Consider the following 26518-nt stretch of genomic DNA (forward strand, 5'->3'; position numbering starts at 1 on the left):
GGCAGTTTCTTCTAGCAGACCAAAATATACTCAAAATGTAGTGTGTGGCTCTGTTCTATTCACTATCCTGATATTATTTCTTTCCTTCTTTTTCTCCTTCATTTTCTCTCCAGTTTGGGGTCTCTAATGATTTGTTTAGTGTATATTTTCCGGGGTCCTTGTTACCCTTTTAGCATCTTGCTTTCTCATTCATCTATTCTCTGGACAAAATGACAAAACAGAAAAATTCACCTCAAAAAAAAGTACAAGAGGCAGTACTGACTGCCAGGGACCTAATTAATATGGACATTAGTAAGACATCAGAACTAGAGTTCATAATGATTATATAAATACTAGACGGGCTTGAAAAAAGCAAAGGAGGTACTAGAGAATCCTTTTCAGAAAAATAAAAGAACTAAAATCTAACCAAATCAAAATCAAAAGGCTATTAATGAGGTGCAATCAAATACAGAGGCCGTAACTGCTAGGATAAATGAGGTAGAAGAGAGAATTAGTGATATGGAAGAACAAATGATGGAGAATAAAGAAGCTGAGAAAAAGAGATATAAACAACAACCTGATCATGAGGTGAGAATACGAGACTTAATGATACCATAAGACAAAAAAATATTAGAATAATTGGGGCCCCAGAAGAAGAAGAAACAGAGAGAGGGGCAGAAGGTATAGAGAGCAAATTATAGCAGAGAACTTCCCTAATTTGGGGAAGGAAACAGGCATCAAAATCCAGGAGGCACAGAGAACCCCTTTCAAAATCAATAAAAATAGGTCAACACCTATTTTTTAACATTAACATTTAACATTTTTTAACATTAACTAATGTTAACTAACAATCAATGTAATACAATACATTAATAAAAGAACAAGGATCATATGATACTCTCAATAGATGCAGAAAAAGTATTTGACAAAGTACAGCATCTATTCTTGATTAAAACTCTTCAGTGTAGGGATAGAGGGAACATAACTCAATATCATAAAAGCCATATATAAAAAGCCCACAGTAAGTATTATTCTCAATGGGGAAAAACTGAAAGCTTTTCCCCTAAGGTCAGGAACACAGCAGGGATGTCCACTATCACCACTGCTATTCAGCACAGTACTGGAAGACCTAGCCTAAGCAATCAGACTACAAAAAGAAGTAAAAGGCATATGAATCAGCAAAGAAGTTAAACACTCACTCTTTTCAGTTGATATGATACTTTATGTGGAAAACCCAAAAGACTCCACTCTAAAACTGCTAGAACTCATACAGGAATTCAGTAAAGTGTCAGGACATAATATCAAAGCACAGAAATCAGTTGCATTTCTACACATCAACAACAAGGCAGAAGAAAGAGAAATTAAGAATTCAATTCCACTTATAATTGAACCTAAAACTGTAAGTTAACTAGGAAAAAATCCAACCAAAGAGGCAAAGAATTTGCACTCAGAAAACCATAAAGTACCCATGAAAGAAATTGAGGAATACACAAAGAAATGGAAAAAGTTCCATGCTCATGGATAAGAAAAACCAATATTGTGAAAATGTCTCTGCTACCTAGACCAATCTACACATTTAATGCAAACCCTATCAAAATACCATCAATGTTTTTCAAAGAAATTGGACAAATAATTCTAAAATGTATATGGAACCAGAAAAGGCCCCAAAGAGTCAGAAGAATGTTGAAAAAGAAAAGCAAAGCTGGTGGTATCACAATTCTGGTCTTCAAGCTCTATTACAAAGCTGTAATCATCAAGGCAGTATAGTACAGTCACAAAAACAGACACATAGATCAGTGGAACAGAATACGGAGCCCAGAAATGGACCTTCGACTCTATGGTCAACTAATCTTTGACAAAGCAGGCAAGAATGTTCAATGGAAAAAAAGACATTCTCTTCAACAAATGGTGTTGGGAAAATTGGACAGCCACATGCAGAAGAATGAAACTGGACCGTTTCCTTACACCACAAACAAAAATAGACTCAAATGGATGAAAGACCTCAATGTGAGAAAGGAATCCATCAAAATTCTTGAGAAGAACACAGGCAGCAACCTCTTCAACCTCAGCCACAGCAACTTCTTCCTAGAAACATCACCAAAGGCAAGGGAAGGAAGGGCAAAAATGAACTATTGGGACTTCATCAGGATCAAAAGCTTTTGCACAACAAAGGAAACAGTCAAGAAAAACCAAAAGACAACTGACAGGAGAAGATATTTGCAAATGACATGTCAGATAAAGGGCTAGTATCCAAAATCTATAAAGAATTTATCAAACTCAACACCCAAAGAACAAATAATCCAATCAAAAAATGGGCAGGAGACTTGAAGAGACATTTCTGCAAAGAAGACATCCAGATGGCCAACAGACACATGAAAAAGTGCTCAACATCACTTCACATCAGGGAAATAAAAATCAAAACCTCAATGAGATACCCCCTCACACCAGTCAGAACAGCTAAAATTAACAAGTCGGGAAATGACAGATGCTGGTGAGGATGTGGAGAAAGGGGAACTCTCCTAACACTGTTGGTGGAAATGCAAGTTGGTGCAGCCACTCTGAAAAACAGTATGTAGTTCTTCAAAAAGTTGAAAATAGAGCTACTATATGATCCAGAAATTGCAGTACTGGATATTTACCCCAAAGACACAAATGTAGTGATCTGAAGGGGCACATGCACCCCAATGTTTATAGCAGAAATGTCCACAACAGCCAAACTATGGAAAGAGCCTAGAAGTCCATTCACAGATGAATGGATAAAGAAGATGTAATGTATATGTGCAGGGGAATATTATGCAACCTTCAAAAATGAAATCTTGCCATTTGCAATGATATAGAGGGAACTAAAGGGTATTACGCTAAGTGATATAAGTCAATCAGGGAAAGAAAAGTATCATATGATCTCATTGATATGTGGAATTTGAGAGATAAGATGAAGGATCATAGGGGAAGGGAGGGAAAAATGAAAGAAAATGAAACCAAAGAGGAAGATAAACAATAAGAGACTTTTAATCTCAGGAAACTAACTGATTGCTGTAGGGAAGGGAGTGTGAAGGATGGGGTGGCTTGGTGATGGGCATTGGAGAGGGTATGTGCTATGGTGAGCACTGTGAATTGTGTAAGACTTATGAATCACAGACCTGTACCCCTGAAACAAATAATACATTATATGTTAATTTTTAAAAATAAATTTAAAAAATGATAATAATACAGATCTCTAAAATATGCATTATTTGGATGGTCATTTTTAGGTATGTGTAAGATCTTTCTAGACTTTCCATCTATTAAGATAATTGTCACTATGAAAAATTTACCAAAGATTTCCTAAAATAGATCTATAATAATAAGTAAAATGGTTATTAACTAAATCTTTTTAAAGCTGCATTTTGAATTGCTGTAACTCAAACAGAAATAAAGACCATTTGAACACTATAAGCATCTTACTTCTTGGTGAAGAATCAGGCATGATTTGGTATCTGGATTCAACATTTTTTCTAAAATAAGGCATCTCCAACTTTATAAATATAGGTCAAAAACCAGTATATATTATTTGTAATAAGATCCCTAATACCTTGAAAATAAATGGCACATATTTGTTAAATTTAAGTGAAAAATTTTATCCCTCTAACTCCTAGCACAGAGAATGTGCTCAATTTTATGTATGTTGAATAAAAAATGGAAAGTATTAGTCAATGCAAAAAGTACATAAAACATGTCATTAACACATGTGGTCCATGACCTAAGTGTCTGCTGATAGACAAATGAATAAGGAAGATGTGGTACATAATACAATGAAATACAGTGCTTAAAAAAAAAAAGATGAGAACTTGCCCTATAAGACAACATAAACTTAGAGGGTATGATGCTAAGTGAAATAATTCAGACTAAGAAAGACAAATACCATATGATTTCACTTCATATGTAGAATCTAAAACAAAAACACACAAATAAATAAAAAGCAGAATCACATTTTTTTATTGTTTTTTATGTTTTTATTTTTTTATTAACATATAATGTATTATTATATGTCTGTACAGGTCTGTGAATTTCCAGGCTTACACCCTTCAAAGCACTCACCATAGCACATACCTTCCCCAATGTCCATAACCCCATCTCCCTCCCCCTCCCCCCACACTCCTCAGTTTGTTTTGTGACATTAAGAGTCTTTTATGGTTTGTTTCCCTCCCGATTACATCTTGTTTCATTTATTCTTTTCCTACCCCCAAACCCCCCACATTGCCTCTCAACTTCCTCAAATCAGGGAGATCATATGATAATTGTCTTTCTCTGATTAACTTATTTCACTAAGCATAATACCCTCTAGTTCCATCCACGTTGTCACAAATGGTAAGATTTCATTTCTTTTGATGGCTGCATAGTATTCCATTGTATATATATATATATATATATACCACAACTTCTTTATCCATTCATCTGTTGGTGGACATCTAGGTTCTTTCCATTGTTTGGCCATTGTGGACATTGCGGCTATAAACACAGAATCAGACTTATAAATATAGAGAATAACTGATGGTTGCTAGAGGGAAGAGAAGATTGGGGGTTTGGGCAAAATGGGTGAAAGAGAATGGGAGATACGGGCTTCCGGTTATGTAATGAATAAGTCATGGGAATAAAAGACACAGCATAAAGAATATAGTCAATGATACTGTAATAGCAATGTATGGGGACAGATGGTATTTATATTCCTGGTAAACACAGTGTAATGTTTAAATTTCTCAAATCACTATGTTGTATACCTGAAATTAATATATGTGTCAACTATACTCAAAAAATTTTTAAAAATACATGTTCTATAAGTTGAAGATTAAATAATAAAATTTTGATGAACAAATTCATGCATAAATACAGAGATTTAAGAAACCTTATCAAATCTTTGCTTTCCACAGAAGGTTGTCAAGTTGACTACAGGTATTACCAATGACACAAAATCCTTTTTGTCATGAAGTAAGACAGGTGTCTATATTAAATGGCATTATTTAACAAAAGGTTCAAGTCTCTTAAACCTGGAAGGGCTCTATGAGGCTTTGCGGTCAACATTTTGGCACAGAATTCATGAACACCAGTTGGAGGTACAAGTCTACTTGACATAAGTACTGAAATATGTAGGTTATATACATTGTTTAAAATATAGTGCCTTTTTTTCTATGTACTTTTGTGATTATGTAAGTATATAAGGAAATTACAATGTAATAAAAAATAATTCATGAGCACTGATGATTAATAAAAACCATGACACTATGTCATTAAAAATACCAAAAAAAGGAGATCCTTGTTCAAAATACATAGGTTTTACAAACTTATACTCTAATATTAATATATTATATATAAATAATCACACACACACACACATACACACACACACATATGATCGTCTCAAAAAAGAAACACCATGTTTAATGGCAAATTTTAGCATACTCTAGTACCAAATATGGCCTGGAGTTGAAGAAGAAGTGACAGATAGGTGACCTCTGTGAAGCCTCATAAAGGGAAAAGGATAAGGAAGTCAACAATCAAACAGAAGAGTTCCATGGCCTCACACAAGGCCAAGTCCAGACTAGCACTGGAGAAAGAGCTGCCATTTGAGAGATGGATTCCTGATACACCCAATGGTCAAGTGCTGGCCCTCAAACCAGCCACAACTGTGGTGGCTGCAGCAGCAAGAAGCTTGGCTTCTATGTCCTTGTCCTGAGAGAAAAGACTGGTCTGGAACTCCCTCTGGACCACCTAGTGTGGAGATATACTCTAGGAAGGCTGTTTAGGTGGGATCCATGGCTTGTGAAGAAAGAGGCAGACACAGGCCTGATTAGACATAGGCCAGCTACAACAGTGGATCAGTGCTAGGTAAATGAGTAGTGCCTTGGTGGTCTACATGAGTTCAGTAGCCCAGCTTGAGCTTTTTTTTCTCAGTGCTTGACTTTCATACCCACATGTCCTATAGTCACCCATTTCTTAGACCAGATGGCAACTATTATTAATCTAGTTGTGCTCAACAATAAAGCTGTTCTAAACCCACATAGAAGAAACTTTAATTGAACTCTGAATAAGTTTATTACATTTAATATCCCATACTGAAAAGGCTCAGGCCCATCCCAACCCACTACTTTACATAAAGATGAAAATATGAAAAAAAAAATTTTAAGTCTTACCTTGCTTAAACCTACCACCAATAGCAGCATTTTTAGATGTCAAACTACTGATCTTTTCACAAGCCAGTGACATAGAAAATCGCTTTTTGCTCTGCCACTCCTTAATGAATGTTCAAAAGAGAGTTCGGTCACTAGCTACATCAATTATGGCCAAAATTCCTGAGCTGAATGAGGCTGGAGTTAACTGCAATCCATCTTGTGATAACCGCAGTAAAAAGTTGTGTCTCTAGTAGGACTTCTTTAAACCATTTCTACTCTCTGAACTTAAATCTTGGTTTTTAATATTTGAAGATGAGTCAAAGGAGTAACTTTCACCAAGCTGTAAAACGGTATGTGTTTTCTGAAGTTTTACATAAGATGTTCCAGAAATACTTGGAAATATCAGTTTAGAAGCAGATGCTGGAATAGGTGTAAGAGGAATGAGTCTATTACCATCAACTATCAACTATACAGTTCTCCTTACAAGGCAAGTGGGATGAGGTTTCAGCATGAAGGGCATCGGTCCCCAGTGTCCCAATCTTGCTTTTTACTTCAATATTAGGAGAAAATGAAATTCCCTGCACTTGATTTCGCTCCAAATTTGAAATCACTTTTTGTTTGTCATTTACCTCTACATTTTTTCCTTTCAAATTAGACAAGTTTGGGCACCTGGGTGGCTCAGTGGGTTAAGCTGCTGCCTTCAGCTCAGGTCATGATCTCAGGGTCCTGGGATCGAGTCCCTCATCGGGCTCTCTGCTCAGCAGGGAGCCTGCTTCCCTCTATCTTTCTCTCTGCCTGCCTCTCCATCTACTTGTGATCTCTCTCTGCCAAATAAATAAATAAAATCTTTTTAAAAAATTGACAAGTTTATAGTGGTTAATTTTTGCTTTTCATTTTCTAGAGGACTGGACACTGTCTAAAATTCTCTGCAGTCCTGGACTTAAATCAAATAGTACCCCTGACCATATGAATGCATTATTTTCCTCTGTCTCAGTTAATTTGGGTTTTTGAGACCTTTCATCTTTATCTCCTCCAATTACTTCTCTTTGTAGATAATCATTACCTACAGTCACTGGATCACTTAATTCTAATGCTCTGAAACTGCAGTATTCTGTTTCTCCTGGACAGGACATATTTCTACATTGTTCAAAGCTTCAACCACCTGATCAGAATCCACTTCTGAAAATATAATAGACTCATCACTGAAACAAGTGTACTGTTGCTGATTATCTTGATTCTCATTCATTTGATTTTCTAATTGTGCCCTCTCATTACAGACACACAGAATGACTGAAATGGTTTGACATTAGTGAAGAACAGAGGGGTTCTTTCACTTGTATGTCAGGTGGTTGTTCTTTTACTAGGTAATCTTCACCAAACTGTCAAACAGTAAGCCATCACTCAAATTCAAACTTGTTTCAGGAACTGGCAGACATTCTGCTTCTATACCAGTGGTAGTTCTCTTTTGAAGAACCAGAGATATAACTGGTTTCATAGCTTCTTGTGTTTGATAACCTTGAAGAAAACTATTTGAGAGTCAGTGACAGAAAGTTCATTCCTTTTAAAACAAGGGCCATTTACCTTCCAGAGTATTGGAGAAAGAAAAATTAAGCTTTCTGGAGTCAGAATATCAACCCCATCCAAATCAGTGTCTTGTTTCATAGTATTTACAGTCTTAAGTTCCAAATGATCTTTATTTGTCACTTCTGGAGAATGTTGTTCACCAGAAAAAGTAATACAAATCTCATTCTGAAAAGAGTGTACCAAACTCTGGTCATCTAAGCTCTTCTGCAACATCCCTGTTGCCAGCTTGGCACACTGCTCCTGGTTTGGCATTTTTCAGTTGCCATCTGTTGTATTATTTTCTCTGATGGAGTATTCATGTAGAAACTATCTTCAAATTCACAAGGAACTAAACCTAATTCAGAAACACAATTATTCTTTGTTTGCCACATAAGCTTCTGTTTTTTCTTGTTTTCTAGATGTATTTAGTAAATTTTCATCCTGGCCTTCTGATCCTCGAGTTGGGAGTATCTCAGCTTTGCTTATATTATCTCCTGATTCCTAAAGGTTATTTGATTTATTTTATTCACTATTAAACTTCATAATTCCACACTTGATAATAATATCTGAGTCTTCATTCATATAACTACTGCCTGTCTCACAGGACATTTGTCTCTCTATTATTTTTTTCTGCTTGGTATAAGTGTTCATCTGCTTATCAGACTGTTTTTCTGGGCAGTAGTTAACTGAGTAGGTGTCATGTTTTAGATAAACATTCTGGATTTTTTTTAGCATTTTTAAAAATTTATTTTTTATTTATTTTCAGCATAACAGTATTCATTATTTTTTCACCACACCCAGTGCTCCATGCATTCTGTGCCCTCTTTAATCATTTTCTACCACCAAAACTGTGTTTATTTTTTCTGACTCAACAACAGCAAATCCTCTTCCATTTTCACTAACCATACTAGCGGGTTACAAGTCACTTTTTTACTCTGGGATTGTGTGATAAAATGTTCCACAAGAACATCATTAGTTTTTGTTTTGTTCTTTGAACTTTGTTCTCTTTCTAATGAGAATGATGCTTTGCTATATTTTCCCTCAGCACAGAATGATACATTTTTAGCAAAAGGGTCTGGACTTCTAAATTCCACATTCTTCTCATCTAAGGTAAATGCATCTCCACAATAAACAGGATTAGACATAGTCTGCTCCTATAAATCAATTCTACACATCTCAGTGTCTTTCATATGGCTACTGTGTCTAGATTGTTTTACATGTTTACTATGTTTCCAAAATCCAGAGGATTCATCTTTTCTGAATTGAAACTCTGAGCTTCTTTTTTAGTTTTCTCAAATAAGAGAATCGGAACAACTTTCTTAGTGCATGTTTTTTCCCTCATTCAGAAAGGTTCTTAGCTTTTCTTTACTTAAATTCAAAGAAGCCCATTTTCTTGCTCTGGAAATGGAATGTGCCTGGCATTCTTGATTCCCATTCTGTAACTTATAATAAAAGGAGTTTGTATGCTCTCCACTTTTCTCTAAATCCTGCACAGTATTTTATGAATGCTTAGCAGAAGAATCACTAAACATCGAGTTACTTTTTTTCTTTGATGTTAACCTTTCACAAGATCTTTTAGTTTGGGGTATAAATTTCTGTTCCTTTACTTCTGACTCACTGCTGGTCAATGAGTGTGTATCAGAATTTAAAAGGGAGTATGAATTCCATTGCACTCCCATTTCAACTAAGTCCTGCTGCAGAATCATTTTAGCTTCTTCCACAATAAGGGCTGCTGCTTCCGTTTCAGTTAAACCTTTTCTGCCAGTCACCCAAATAGTTCACATATTCCAATATTCTTCAACTGCTTCCTCTTCCTCATCCATTACCTTTCAGGCACTATATAAGGATGCAGGAAAAAATAATGTATTGATTCACTCATGCATACCGAAATATTTACTAAGCATTAATCTGATCTGTTCTAAGAACTGAAGAAATTGCACTGAACAAGAGGGAAATATGTCTACTGTTTTAGAGCTTACATTCTAGTTGTGGAAATCAGAAAACAAACAAATGTTAAAATGCATTCTATGTCAACTGGTAAGAATTGTGTATGAAGCACCAGGAGATGGGTGGTTCTGTAATTTTTAAATGGCATAATTAGAGAAGGCCTCACCAAGATCCATTAAACAGAAATCATTCAAAATAGAGTCATAAGACTCTCATTAAAAACAAATCCTATGTAATATGAACTCTGGACAAAATAATTGAAGGACCTGGAGAGTGACCAAAAAGAGAAACTGAAACCTGGAGTTTACTGATAGGCAGAAATTGAAAAAGAGCTCAGAATAACTGCAAGAGATTAAAAAAAAAAAAAGGAGAAAGTCCAGAAATGAGAGATCCAAAGAAGGAGAACCCCAAATTCTTCATATAAATTCTGCCTAAATATCTGGCTGCCCTCTAATCTATGCAAGTGTAGGCAGACTCCAAGCAGCCAGTTAAAAGTCTAACCAATTGAACAGGGGTTTGAGTTACTGTCTACTACAGGAAGACAAAGTTTAGAGTTTGAGTTCAGTCAAGCTGACTGATAAAATATCAATGTAAAATAATAGATCCTATGCCCTAAAAGGCCGAGCATTCACAAAATTGAAGTACCATGAAGAGAAAGAAAAAAAAAATGGGATGAGATATGAAAATTATTAAAGAAGTAATAGCCAAGAGACTTCTGTTTCCAACAAGGAGGGTGTAATAGGGACCAAGTTAGCCTGTCACTCAAAACATCTAAAACCAAGGCTAGCCCTTAAAAGACACTGCAGCTTCAATTTTGCTCTCTCTCTTGGATTACTTACTATAGGGGAAGCTAACTGTCATGCATAAGGACAACAAGCAGCTCTGTGGAGAAGCTCACATGGAGAACTGAGCACCAGTTTGCCAGTGTGTGTGCAAGATCTTAAAAGCAGATCCAACTCAGACCTTCAGATAACTATAGTTATCTGAAGCCAACAGCTTTACTAAAGCCAACAGCTTTACTAAAGACTCACAGAAACTTTAATATATATTTTTTGTTGCCTTTAAGCCACTACGTTCTCTAAGATATATTTTTAAGTTTTTTTTTTTTTTAAGTAATCTCTACACCCAACATGGAGCTTGAACTCATGACCTTAAGATCAAGAATAGCATGTTCCTCTGACTGAGCCAGCCACACACCCCTAAGCTACTAAGATCTTAATTTGTTTCATAGCATTAGCTAACTAACTGGCCCAGTAAAATTATCAAACTTCAAAGATATGAAAAAGACATCTTAAGACCTGCATATTTAGCACAAAAGAATTATATTCCCATTAAAATTCTTAAAAACAGCAGGCACAGCAAAGAAAGATCATTTTCCTAAAACTCAATAAAAGAAAGCATGGACAAAAAATTTAAATCCATCCAAGATGTGCCTCAAATATTAAGGTTATAGAAAAACAGTTTTAAACATACAAGATGTAGGAAATTCTATACTATATTAGTACTCAAGATCTATTAGTGGATAAGTCTCATCCGGTCAAGAGATGACTAGAAGTGGTTCAGCATTAAGACCAATGGTAAGAATTTGAATAAATAAAAATGTAGATTATATTAATTTTCCATCTTTACACCCTACAAAGATGGGGGAAAGGGTGGAAAATTAGTGTATACATGTTATATGTTGAGACAAAGTAGAAATAATGTACTTTTTAAATGGAAGGAAAAGGACAGAAAAAAAGAAAAAGAAAAAGTGAGCTCAATGTTGATGACTACACTTCAGGCAATATGTGGGTATTACAGAATTCCATTAAAATCTTGACAAACCAGGGGCACCTGGACAGCTCATTTGGAAGAGCATGTGAATCTTGTTCTCCAGGTTGTGATGTAGAGACTCCATGTTGGATGTAGAGACTCCTTAAAAATAAAATCTTAAAAAACCAAAACAAACAAACAAAAAACCTTGACAAACCAAATAATAAAAAAGACACAGGTACCTGCTAGAACAAAAATATATACCTTTCCAAATATAAAAATAAAACTCCAAAGAGTATCCTTAGGCAGAAAAATAAACATAGTAAATATACAATACACATAATTATAAAATAATTTGAGAATTGAGAACTTCTCCAATGAAGACATACAAATGGCTATCAGACACATGAAAAAATGTTCATCATCACTAGCCCTCAGGGAGATTCAAATTAAAACCACATTGAGATATCACCTTATACCAGTTAGAATGGCCAAAATTAACAAGACAGGAAACAACATGTGTTGGAGGGGATGTGGAGAAAGGGGAACCCTCTTACACTGTTGGTGGGAATGCAAGTTGGTGCAGCCTCTTTGGAAAACAGTGTGGAGATTCCTCAAGAAATTAAAAATAGAACTTCCCTATGACCCTGCCATTGCACTTCTGGGTATTTACCCCAAAGATACAGATGTCGTGAAAAGAAGGGCCATCTGTACCCCAATGTTTATAGCAGCAATGGCCACAGTCGCCAAACTATGGAAAGAACAAAGATGCCTTTTAATGGACGAATGGATAAGGAAGATGTGGTCCATATACACTATGGAGTATTATGCCTCCATCAGAAAGGATGAATACCCAACTTTTGTAGCAACATAGACGGGACTGGAAGAGATTATGCTGAGTGAAATAAGTCAAGCAGAGAGAGTCAACTATCATATGGTTTCACTTTTTTTGGAGCATAACAAATAGCATGGAGGACATAGGGAGTTAGAGAGAAGAAGGGAGTTGGGGGAAATTGGAAGGGGAGGTGAATCATGAAAGACTATGGACTCTGAAAAACAATCTGAGGGGTTTGAAGTGGTGGGGGGGGTGGGAGGTTGGGGTACCAGGTGGTGGGTATTACAGAGGGCACGGATTGCATGGAGCACTGGGTGTGGTGAAAAAATACTGAATACTGTTTTTCTGAAAATAAATTAATTAATTTAATTTTAAAAATTCTTCAATTTGGTTCAAAAAGGAAAGATAATTACATCTCAGTGTGGTACATAAAAGGTATATCTAAACCAAATTGATTCTAAAAGGCTAAAACTAAAGGGATGGACAAAAAAGTTTCTCAGCAAAGGAAAGCAAGAAGAAAGCAGTGACGGATAAACTGCATTAAACAAAAGAGAGTAAAATTTACTGCTAAAAACAACAATCATAATAAAGATAGACTGATTATCAATCAGTCATATGTATTATGAGTACATACACACCAAATAACAAGCAATTATTTAATGAAGCAAAGACAAGAGATACAAGGAGACAGAAATATATTAACAATTAGTGGACTTCAGTAAACCACTCTAATTAAAAGACAGATGAAATGATGAGGAGAGGAATAAATAAAAATAAAGAAGACCTAATGAACATAACCAATGAAGCAGGCTTTATGACTATACCTCAAACATTTTATCTTTATAATAGAGAACATATTTAGTTTGTGTTGGCCATGTATTACATCACAAAGAAACATCAGTGAGTTCCATAAAGTATATGTGTTACAAAGAACAATATTAGATTTCAGTGTAATAAGACTAGAAGTCATTTAACAGAATAAAAAAAAAAAAGCACTTCCACCTGGGCAAAAGAGGAAAACATGAAAATTAAATAATTTCTAACAAATAAAATGAAAATCTCTACATGTCACACAGTCTGTGGACTATACTTAAAATAGAGACCACAGGAAAATTCACAGTACTAAATTCATAGTACCACACTAAAAACAGCATTTATCAATAAAAACATAAGTCAGAAAATTCCTAGTTCAACAAAATAAAGAAAGAAAAAGTGCAACAAAATAAAAAGGAAGCAAGAAGAATGAAATGTAATATTAAAAGAAGAAATTAATAAGGTATATTTTTAAAAATAGACCTAATAGGCCAAAGGAGCCAAGAGGGCAGAAAAGTAGCAGACTGAGATGACATCAGGTAATAGGAGATCAGCTAGATAGTTATCAAACCATTCTGAATACCTATAAGCCCAACAGGAGCTTGAAGAGAAGAAGAGCAACAAATCTAGAAACAGAAAATCGACCACTTTCTGAAAGGTAGGACCTGCAGAGAAATGAATCCAAAGAAATGAGAAGATAGACCGTGGGGGGAGGGGCAGGCTCCTGGCAAGCAGTGGAGCAATGGAGCACAAAATTTGAACTTTTATTTTTTTTATTTGTTTTAAGATTTTATTTATTTATTTGACAGAGAGAGAGATCACAAGCAGGCAGAGGCAGGCAGAGAGAGAAGGGGAAGCAGGCTCCCTGCAGAGCAGAGAGCCTGATGTGGGGCTCGATCCCAGGACCCTGAGATCATGACCCAAGCCAAAGGCAGAGGTTTTAACCCACTGAGCCACCCAGGTACCCCCAAAATTTCAACTTTTAAAAGTCTGCTTCACTGAAGGACATCGCTCCGGAGGCTAAGTGGGGGTGGAGGCCTTGTGGGGACCGTGTGGTCTCAGGTTCCATGGAGTCACAGAAGGATTGGGGGTATCTGAGTGTAGCAGAGTTTACAGGTATCGGAGTGGGGATGCCGACTACAGAGATGGAGCCAAGGAGTGAGCTCTCAGCTCAGGGTTAACTTAAACTGTGATCTGCAGCACAGTCGGGCCACTACTCTTTGAGCAGGGACCCCACAAGTGGAAGATCTGGGGAGACCCACCTTCATTTACCGCAAGAGCAGAGGAGCAAGAATCTGCTGGGTTTGGAGACTCCAAGTGGGGCTGTGTGTCAGAAACAGAAACATTCAGTCACAAGCTATGTGAGCCCGAGAGCAGCCAGAGACCAGGAAGATGGGAGTGATTGAGTGCATTTCTCCAAGGACGCACTGGTGAGTGGGGCCCCAAGCTCTCGGCTCCTCTGGGCTAGAGATTGGGAAGCCGCCATTTTCATTCCTATCCTCCAAGCCCTACAGAAAGAGTTCAGAAGAAAGAAGCTCCCAAGAGTGAACCTGAGCAGATTACTTACCTCAACCACTGGTAAGGGCAGCACAATTTCACCTCAGGCAAAAACATTTGAAAATCACTAAAACAGGCCCTTTCCCCAGTAGATCAGCAAGAACATCCAGCTAAGACCAAGCTCACTGATCAAGGAGAAGAGCAAATTCCAGAGGAGGGGAAAGCAAAGCATGGAATTCATGGCTTTCTCCACATGATTCTTTAGTCTTGCAAAGTTAATTCCTTTATTTTATTTTTTTCTTATGCTAATTTTTTTAACTTTTCCTCTTTCTTCTTTTAAAGTTTCTTAACTAATTTATCTTCACAATACCTTCCTAAAAAAAGAAAATCTTTTTAAACCTTCACTATTATAGTCATATTTTATCCCCCCGTGTATCTAACTTTATTTTTTGTATACTTATAGGGTTTTTTCTTCTAAAAATGTTTAGGAAACAATTTCTTCTAATAGATAAAAATATAACCTAAATCTAGCACAGGGCATTGTTCTAGTCTCCAGTCCAAGCAAATTCTCTCCACTTTTTTTTTCTTTCTTTTTCCAGCCAACTTATCAATTCCATTTTTTAATTTTCATCTTTACACTCATATTTCATCCCTTCATCATGTTTAGCCTTATTTATATGTGTGTGTGTGTGTGTGTATATATATATATATATATATATATATATATATATATATGTTTTTCTTTCTTTAAAATTCTGGGAGGTAGTTTCTTCTAAGAGACCAAAATACATCCAAAATCAAGTCGGTGGCTCTGTTCTATTCATCAGTCTAATATATATATATTTTTTTGAAAATTTTTTTAAATCTTTTTAAAACTTTTTTTTAGCTCCCTTCTTCTCCCCCCAGATTTGGGGTCTCTTCTGATTTCATTAGCATACATTTTTCTGGGGTCTTTTCCACCCTTGTAAAATTTTATTCTCTCATTCATATATTCTTATCTGGATAAAATGGCAAGGCAGAAAAACTCACCACAAAAAAAAAAAAAAAAAAAAAAAAAGAATAAGAGGCAGTACCAAAGGCTAGGCAACTAATCAATATGGATGTTGGTAATATGTCAGATCTAGAGGTCAGAATGATGATTCTCAAGGTGCTAGCTGGTCTTGAAAAAGGCATGGAAGATATTAGAGAAACCCTATCTGGAGAAATAAAAGCCCTTTCTGGAGAAATAAAATAACTAAATTATAACCAAGCTGCAATCAAAAAAGCTATTAATGAGGTGTAATCAAAAATTGAGGCTCTTACTGCTAGGATAAATGAGGCAGAAGAGAGAATTAGTGATATAGAAGACCAAATGACAGAGAATAAAGAAGTTGAGCAAAAGAGAGACAAACAACTACTGGACCATGAGGGGAGAATTCGAGAGATAAGTGATACCATAAGATGAAATAATATTAGAATAATTGGGATTCCAGAAGAAGAAAAGAGGGGGGGGGCAGAAGGTATATTGGAGTGAATTAGTGTAGACAATGTCCCTAATATGGCAAAGGGAACAAGCATCAAAATCCAGGAGGCACAGAGAGCCCCCCCTCAAAATCAATAAAAATAAGTCCACACCTCATCATCTAATAGTAAAAACTTACAAGTCTTAATGACAAAGAAAAAATCCTGAAGGCAGCCCAGGAGAAGAAGTCTGTAACATACAATGGTAAAAATACTAGATTGGTAGCAGACTTATCCACAGACACCTGGCAGGCCAGAAAGAACTGGCATGATACATTCAGAGCACTAAATGAGAAAAAATGCAGCCAAGAATACTATATCCAGTTAGGCTATCATTGAAAATAGAAGGAGAGACAAAAAGTTTCCAGGATAAACAAAAACTTTGAGAATTTGTAAACACCAAGCCAGCCCTACAGGAAATATTGAAAGGGGTCCTCTATGCAATGAGAGACCCTAAAAGTAGTAGATCAGAAAGGAACAGAGACAATATACAGTAACAGTCACCTTACAGGCAAAACAATGGCAACAAATTCATATCTTTCAATAGCTACACTGAATGTAAATGGGCTAAACGCCCCAATCAAAAGATACAGGGTATCAGAATGGATAAAAAACCAAAGCCCATAAATATGCTGTCTACAAGAAACTCATTTTAGACCCAAAGACATCTCCAGATATAAAGGGAGGGTGGAAAACAATTTATCATGCTAATGGACATTAAAAGAAACCTGGGGTGACAATCCTTTTATCAGATCAATTATATTTTAAGCCAAAGACTATAATAAGAGATGAGGAAGGACACTATATCATACTCAAAGGGTCTGCCCAATAAGAAGATCTAACAATTGTAAATATCTATGCCCCTAACATGGGAGCAGCCATCTATATAAAGCAATTAATAACAAAATCAAAGAAACACATCAACAATAATACAATAATAGTAGGGGACTTTAATACTCTCCTCACTGAAATGGACAGACCATCTAAGCAAAAGGTCAACAAGGAAATAAAGTCCTTAAATGACACATTGGACCAGATGGACATCACAGATATGTTCAGAGCATTCCATCCCAAAGCAACAGAATACACATTCTTCTCTAGTACACATGGAACATTCTCCAGAATAGATCACATCCTGGGTCACAAATCAGGTCTCAACTGGTACCAAAGTTTGGGATCATTCCCTGCATATTTTCAGACCACAATGCTCTGAAGCTAGAACTCAATCACAAGAAGAAATTTGGAAAGAACCCAAACACATGGAGGCTAAAGAGCATCCCACTAAAGAATGAATGGGTCAACCAGGAAATTAAAGAAGAATTGAAAAAAATCATGGAAACAAATGAAAATAAAAACACAACTGTTCAAAATCTGTGGGACACAGCAAGTGTAGTCCTGAGAGGAAAATATATAGCAATACAAATATTCTCAAGAAAAAAGAAAGGTCTCAAATACACAACCTAACCCTACACCTAAAGGTGTTGGAGAAAAAGCAGCAAAGAAGCCTAAACTCAGCAGGAGAAGAGAAATCATAAAAATCAGAGCAGAAATCAATGAAATAGAAACCAAAAATTAGTAGAACAAATCAACAAAACTATGAGTTGGTTCTTTGAAAGAATTAATAAGATTGATAAACCCCTGGCCAGACTTATCAAAAAGAAAAGAGAAGGGACTCAAATAAATAAAATCATGAATGAAAGAGGAGAGATCACAGCCAACACCAAAGAAATACAAACAATTATAAGAAATATTATGAGCAACTACACACCAGCAAATTTGACAATCTGGAAGAAATGGATGCACTCCTAGAGATGTATAAACTACCAAAACTGAGCCAGGAAGAAAGAGAAAACCTCAACAGACCCATAACCAGTAAGGAGATTGAAGCAGTCATCAAAAATCTCCCAAAAAACAAGAGCCTAGGGCCAGAACCTTCCCAGGGGAATTCTACCAAACATTTAAAGAAGAATTAAATCCTATTCTACTGAAACTGTTCCAAAAAATAGACATGGAAGGAAACTTGCAAACTCATGCTATGAGGCCAGCATTACCTTGAAGAGAATTACAGACCAATATCCTTGATGAACATGGATGCAAAAATTCTCACCAAAATACTAGCCAATAAGATGCAACGTATATTAAAAGGATTATTCACCACGACCAAGTGGGATTTATTCCAGGGCTGCAAGGTTGGTTCAACATCTGCAAATCAATCAATGTGATACAATACATTAACAAAAAAAAAGAACAAGAACCATAAGATACTCTCAGTAGATGCTGAAAAAGCATTTGACAAAGTACAGCATCCATTCTTGATCAAAACTCTTCAAAGTGTAGGGATAGAGGGTATATACCCCAAAATCATCAAAGCCATATATGAAAAACCCATGGCGAACATCATTCTTAATGGAGAAAAGCTGAGAGCTTTTTTGCTAAGGTCAGGAACACAGAAGGGATGTCCATTATCACTCTTCTATCCAACATAGTACTAGAAGTCCTAGCCTCAGCAATCAGACAACAAGAAGAAATTAAAGGCATCCAAATTGGCAAAGAAGAAGTCAAACTATTACTCTTTGTTGATAATTTGATACATGCGGAAAACCCAAAAGACTCCACTCCAAATCTGCTAGAACTTGTACAGGAATTCAGTAAAGTGTCAGGATATAAAATCAATGCACAGAAATCAAATTGACTCCTATAACACCACAGCAAGACAGAAGAAGGGGAAATTAAGGAGTCAATTCCATTTACAATTGGACCCAAAACCATAAGATACCTAGGAATAAACCTAACCAAAGAGGCAAAGAATCTGTACTCAGAAAACTATACTCATGAAAGAATTTGAAGAAATCACAAAGAAATGGGAAAATGTTCCATGCTCATGGATTGGAAGAAAAAATATTTTAAAATGTCTATACCACCTAAAGCAATCTACATGTTTAATGCAATCCCTAGAAAAATACCACCAATTTTTTTCAAAGAAATGGAACAAATAATCCTAAAATTTATCTGGAACCAGAAAAGACCCCAAATAGCCAGAGGGATGTTGAAAAAGCCAAAGTTGGTGACATCACAATTCCAGACTTCAAGCTCTATTACAAAGCTATCCTCATCAAGACAGTATGGTACTGGCACAAAAACAGACATATAGATCAATGGAACAGAATAGGGAGCCCAGAAATGGGCCCTTAACTCTATGGTCAACTAACCTTTGACAATGCAGGCAAGAATGTTCAATGGAAAAAAAGATAGTCTCTTCAACAAACGGTGTTGGGAAAATTGGACAGCCACATGCAGAAGAATGAAACTGGACAATTTCCTTACACCATACATGAAAATAGACTCAAAATGGATGAAAAACCTCAATGTGAGAAAGGAATCCATCAAAATCCTTGAGGAGAACACAGGCAGCAACCTCTTCAACCTCAGCCACAGCCACTTCTTCCTAGAAACATCACCAAAGGCAAAGGGAAGGAGGGGCAAAAATGAACTATTAGGAAATGTTCTAGTTGGGAATAGTTCCTGATGAACTATTCATCAAGATCAAAAGCCTTTGCACAGCAAAGGAAACAGTCAACAGAACCAAAAGACAACTGACAGAATGGGAGAAGATATTCACAAATGACATATCAGATAAATGGCTAGTATCCAAAATCTATAAAGAACTTATCAAACTCAACACCCAAAGAACAAATAACCCAATGAAGAAATGGGCAAAGGACATGAATGGACATTTCTGCAAAGAAGACATCCAGATGGACAACAGACACAGGAAAACGTGCTCAACATCACTTGGCATTAGGGAACTACAAATCAAAACCACATTGAGATACCACTTCACACCAGTCAGAATGGCTAAAATTAACAAGTCAGGAAATGACAAATGTTGGTGAGGATGCAGAGAAAGAGGAAACTTCCTACACTGTTGGTGGAATGCAAACTGGTGCAATCACTCTGGAAAACAGCATGGAGATTCCCCAAAACCTGAAAATAGAGCTACCCTATGACCCAGGACATGCATTACTGGGTATTTACCCTAAAAATAAAAATGTAGTTATCTGAAGGGGCACATGCACCTGAATGTTTATAGCAGCAATGTCCACAATAGCCAAACTATGGAAAAAACCTAGATGTCCAACAACAGACGAATGGATAAAGATGTGGTATATATATATACAACCAAATACTATGAAGCCATCAAAAGAAATGAAATATTGCCATTTGTGATGACATGGATGGAACTAGAGAGTATTATGCTTAGCAAAATAAGTCAATCAGAGAAAGACAATTATCATATGATCTCCCTGATATGAGGAATTTGAGATGCAAGGTGGAGGATTTGGGGGGTAGGGAAGGAAAAAATGAAACAAGATGGGATCGGGAGGGAGACAAGCCATAAGAGACTCTTAATCTCACAAAAAAAAAAAAAAAACTGAGGGTTGCCAGGGGGAGTGGGGTAGGGAGAGGGTGGTTGGATTATGGACATTGGGGAGGGTATATGCTATAGTGAGAGCTGTGAAGCGTGTAAGCCTGACGATTCACAGACCTGTACCCCTGGGGCTAATGATACATTATATGTTAATTTAAAAAAAAAAAAAAAGGAATGGTTGCCAAATAGTCAAGAATCAAAAAAAAAAAAAAAAGGTCAAAAATAAAATACTATCCATGTTGTCGCACAAGCAGAGAAAGACAACTATCATATGATCTCCCTGATATGAGGAAGTGGTGATGCAACATGGGGGCTTCAGTGGGTAGGAGAAGAATAAATGAAACAAGATGGGATTGGGAGGGAGACAAACCATAAGTGACTCTTAATCTCACAAAACAAACTGAGGGTTGCTGGGGGGAGGGGTTTTGGGAGAAGGTGGTGGGATTATGGACATTGGGGAGGGTATGTGCTTTGGTGAGTGCTGTGAAGTGTGTGAACCTGGTGATTCACAGACCTGTACCTGTACCCCTGGGGATGAAAATATATATTTATAAAAATAAAAAATTAAAACTTAAAAAAAAATACTATCATATTGTTTATTTTTTCTCTCCAATATTCCACTGCATATAAAAGATTGAATTTGAAGATGTAAGGGGAAAAAAGTTTGTTACTTAGCTAAACAATGCAAGAGTTTATATTAAAATTTAAACTTTTCATAATATAGATCAATAATAATTTTGCACATTTTTTCCTAATATAACTCTATATGAAGAAGACTTTAATTATAACTGATAGTATTTTATGATGGGGAGCTTCAAAAACTACAACATTTTTCAATGAACATTTTGTTGATACTGATAAGTTTAAAGATGCTTTCAAATTTATGTAGCACCCATTAGAATTCAAATTTAGGAGTAGAGAGTTGATGTGAGTTGGTGAATTTACTTATCATGGACATAATTTTGAAATGGTACAGTTTGCTTTGAAGTTAAATTATTCTAAAAAACTAGGTTTTATAAAAATAAATTTTAAATAAAAATTATTTTTATGCCCTACTCAATTTTTGGTCAAACTTTAGGTATATTTGGAAATATTTGAGTCTGTGAATCTACTTTCTCTACTATATGTTACATTACATCTAAATATAGATGATTTTTTTTCTAATTTAAGTATAGCTTCTGAATTGATGGCTGTTGCAAGTTTCAAATACATCCATTTCTTCTAAATGGATGGAAATACATCCATTTCTAAGTATAAAAAGGACTGTAAAGTATCTCATTGGTGTTTTTATATTGATTATAAGTTGAAATGCCATATTTGGGGTTTATTGGTTTAAATAAACTATATCATTAACATTAAAAAAATAGACCTAATAATACAATAATAATACAAAAATAGACCTAAAAATCCTAGATTTTTTTTAAGATTTTTATTTATTTATTTGACAGAGAGATCACAAGTAGGCAGAAAGGCAGGCAGAGAGAGAGGAAGGGAAGCAGGCTCCCTGCTGAGCAGAGAGCCTGATGTGGGGCTCGATCCCAGGACCCTGGGATCATGACCTGAACTGAAGGCAGAGGCCTTAACCCACTGAGCCACCCAGGAACCCCCAAATCCTAGATTTTTAAAGAATTTTAAAATAGATAAGCCACTAGCTAATCTGATCGAGAAAAAACACAAAGTAGAAATTCACAAAACAGAAAATTACAAAGAAGGAATAACTATTGAAAAAGAAAAAATACTTAAAATTCATAAGAAACTAACTTACAAATAAGTCTCTATAAAAATATATTTGAAAATCCAGATAATTTCCTAGGGAAATACAGATTACTAAAATTGACCCTATTAGAGATAGAAAGCTTAGAGAGACTAATTTCTGAAAAAATGAAATCAACAAAATGATTGAGAAGTAACCATCCAAGGTGGTTTCATACAGTAAACATATCAAACCTTCTACTGATCTCAAGACTGTATAAATTACTGCAAAACACTAAAAACAAACAACACTTCATAATTCTTTTTTTTTTAGCTTATTAACGGATTCTTTTTTTTTTAATTTTTTTATTTTTTATAAACATATATTTTTATCCCCAGGGGTACAGGTCTGTGAATCACCAGGTTCACACACTTCACAGCACTCACCAAAGCACATACCCTCCCCAATGTCCATAATCCCACCCCCTTCTCCCAAACCCCACCCCCCAGCAACCCTCAGTTTGTTTTGTGAGATTGAGTTACTTATAGTTTGTCTCCCTCCCAATCCCATCATAATTCTTTTTTATGAAGAAAGTCTGATACCAAAACTTGAATAAAGATAGTCCAAAAAACACACAATGCAAGAAAAATATAGACCAATATTATTAGAAATAACAATGCAAAATTAACTATTTTAAACATTAACAAACAGAATCCAACATCATGTAATAAAATAAGATGACCAAATAAATTTATTTTGGAACATATGTTTGATTCAATGTTAGGAAATCTATTAATATAATGTACTGTGTTAATAGGTGAAACAGGAGAAAAACCCTATCAATATCTCTGTAGATACCAAAAAATCTTTTGACAAAATTCAATATCCAATCATGATAAAAGTACTCAAGGAAGTTTCATTTAATGGACACTTTCTTAAAATGATAATGCATACCCATCATAGTCCTGAAGACAGTACCCTCCTAAAGTAACACCAGAGGCATTTCCTCTAAGATCCCAAACAAAACAAAAATGCCCACTGTCTATTACCACCATCCCTAATACTATTACATATTAGAGGTATCAGCTAATGCAATTAATAGAAATGAATTAAAAACACATGAATTCTTAAGGAAGAAGTAAAATAGCTATTTGCCGATGATACAATAATACACCTGGAATATTCTAGAGAATTAATGATTAAAGTAATTCAAACAATAAAAGAATTCTAAAAATAGGATAAAAAATATACAAAAAGTCTTTACATACTCAAATAATAACTATGTAGAAGACATCATAGAAGAAAGCCACCAATTAAAATAACACTAAAGAATAAGCAGGAACAACCTAATGAGAAATGTATAAAACCTGTGTGAGTAAAACCTAAAACTTCTAAAAACTTACTTGAGGAAATCTTTTGAAAATTCTTGAAAATCACAAAACTAGATCAAAATCAAAGATGTTACCTATCCTTGGATAGGTTGACAAAACAATATAAAGATTCTAAGTTTCATTTCAATCCAATCCCAATAAAATATCAACAAACACTTTAACTTTCATATGGGCAAATACACAGAATAGCTAGAAAAATATTGAAAACTATCTGTGAAAGGTCCTTATCAAAGATTAAAACATATATAAAGCCTTTTTTTTAAAGATTTTATTTATTTATTTGACAGAGCGATCACAAGTAGGCAGAGAGGCAGGCAGAGAGAGAGGAGGAAGCAGGCTCCCTGCGAGCAGAGACCCCTGGGATCCTGACCTGAGCCGAAGGCAGAGACTTTAACCCACTGAGCCACCCAGGTACCCCTATATAAAGCCTTTATAATTAAAAATATGGCACTTGCTCATGAATTGACAAAAAGAATAGTAAGTAGAATAGAAAGTCCAGAAATAAACCTAGTTATTTATAGATATTTAGTATATAATAATGATAGCATCTCAAATTACTAAGTTAAAGATAGACCCTTTTCTATAAATGAGAACCATTGGATGAAAAATGAAATTAAAACCAGATTTCATACCATACACAAAATTAAATTCTAAATGCATCAGGAATCTAAATTCAAACCTATAAATACTAGAAGAAAACATGAATGAATTATTTTTTTTAAGATTTTATTTATTTATTTGTCAGAAAGAGAGAGAGAGAAAGCACACAAGCAGGAAGAGACGAGAGAGAGGCAGGCTCCCTGCTGAGCAAGGAGCCTGATGCGGGACTCGATCCCAGGACCCTGGGATCATGACCTGAGCCAAAGGCAGCAGCTTAACCCACTGGGCCACCCAGGCGTCCCTGAATGAATTATTTTTTAATCTCAGTACAAAGTTTTCTATGATAATTCAAGAGGAGAAAAAAAAGAAAGAAAGAAAAAGACTGATTTTAAAATCAGTAAAAAATTAAAATTCTGCATGACAAAAACAATGCAATGAAAGTCAAAAGACAATTAATTAATTTTGTGAATATATTTGTAATATATGTATAAAAGCAGCTAAAAACTCTAATCAATTTTGAAAAGATCCTTTAAAAGGAGAGGGAAAAGACCAAACCCAGTAGAAACATAAGGAAAAGACATAACCAGAAAATTCACAAACAAACCAAGAAAAAAAATCCTGAAACATATGAAAACATCTCTACCATCACTCACAAGTGAAGAAATGCACACTTAAACCATGTTGAGATACAATTTCTCATCTAACATTTTGAACTTTATTGCTCAAAATGTTAGATGAGATGAGATAAAATGAAAACCTCTAAAAATGGATTCTGTTGGCAAGGCTGTGGGGTAATAGATTAGTGAGAATATGACCTGCAGGGCAGTCTGGAATCTAATAAAGTGACATAAGTCCTTAACTTTGAAAATCCCAAACAGGAATCTACTCTGAGGAAACATTACCAAAAATATGAAAATACATATGCAGAGATAATTCATTGTGAATTGTTGTTAATGGCAAACTGAGACAATCAAAAGGCTAACTGGGCTTTCTAGCTCTTAAGTACCAAGTACTAAAAGGAAAGGGTAGCCAGTTGCCAGATACCAGTTTCCATTCAGAAAATTAATACAATTCTATATCTAACCTACACACCTTATTCAAATTTCACCAACTGTTCCACTTATGTCCCTTTTCTAATCCAATCTAGAATAAGGTGGTGCATCTAGTTTTCACGTCTCTTTATTTTTCTTTAATTAGATACAGTTCCTCAGTCTTTGTTTTTCATGACCTTGATATTTTTGAAGAGTACTAGTCAATTACTTTGTACAATGCCTCCCAGTTTAGGTTTGTCTAATATTTCCTTATAATTAAATTTATTTTAGACATTTTTGAAAGAATACTCCAGAAACAATGCTGTGTTTTTCTCACTTGTCACATGAAGAAGTATGTGATATTGGTTTGTCCTAATACTGATACTAGTAATTTTGAACAATAAAGTTCTGGGCATACAGAGGAGGCATAATCATAGCAATAGTAGACTCAGTATAATATAGAAGTACAAAGAGTAACTAGAACATAAAGAAACTAGACTTAGAATTTTGCCACATGGTGGAAGATCTGCTGGAACTCTTTCCAGGTCATAGGGGCAGCAAGTTTCACAGTTTATGCTCCCCCTCCACCTTGAGAGCAAGACAGAAGCAGTATCTGGGTATACTAGCTGACCTACTACCTCAATGAGCTCCAAACCCTTAGCCCACATCAACCCCATCCCTCCCACCAAGGCAGCATCAGTGTGGCACCCACCAGGAGGATATCCCTGGTCAGTACTCACTATAGCTCCAGCTGATGCAGCAAGGTGGCACACCCAGGAGCAAAGCAGCCCAGGCCCATACTACTTTAGCTCCAGACAGTTTGCTAATATTCCCCCAGCACAGAGTGTTCCAAGAATCCCTGACCCATACCCACCTTAGTTCCAGCAACCCTGTTTGGAAACCCCTTGTGTGGAGTCCCCCAGAACATGCACTTCAGCTTCAGCTGTCCTCCCAGTGAACCCTGTGGGTAGAGATCCCCTGAACTGTCCTGGCCCATGCTCACTTCATCTCCAGCTATCCTGCCAGGATGTTCTCTATATAAAGAGCCCAGGGACTTCCCTGGCCTGCACCAACTTCAGTTTTTGCTGTCTTGCCAGAACCCCTTTCCAGAGAGCCCTGAACCACCTGACCCAAGCCCACTTCATCTCCAGTCATGCTACCAGAGCAGCCCAAAAGAGGAGTACCGGGGACTCCATGCCCAAGGCAGTCACAGTTCCAGCCAGCCAGCCAAAGTTATTAGGCCCACAAAGAATATACAGAATAATCACACATTATACCTTTCCTTCAAATTCAGAAGTAGCTGTTCTATTCAATTCAAAGGAACAAACAGAAAATCAAGCAA

The 26518-nt window shown here is 35.9% G+C and overlaps 1 pseudogene; it reads right to left on the reverse strand.

Annotated features, from left to right (window-relative positions):
* Window positions 1-26518, reverse strand: part of LOC101679485 — a 143691-nt pseudogene that overhangs the window by 68389 nt on the left and 48784 nt on the right.

This window comes from Mustela putorius, unplaced genomic scaffold (assembly GCF_011764305.1).
Source record: "Mustela putorius furo isolate JIRA1106 unplaced genomic scaffold, ASM1176430v1.1 tig00003834_pilon_pilon_pilon, whole genome shotgun sequence".
NCBI classification, from domain to species: domain Eukaryota; kingdom Metazoa; phylum Chordata; class Mammalia; order Carnivora; family Mustelidae; genus Mustela; species Mustela putorius.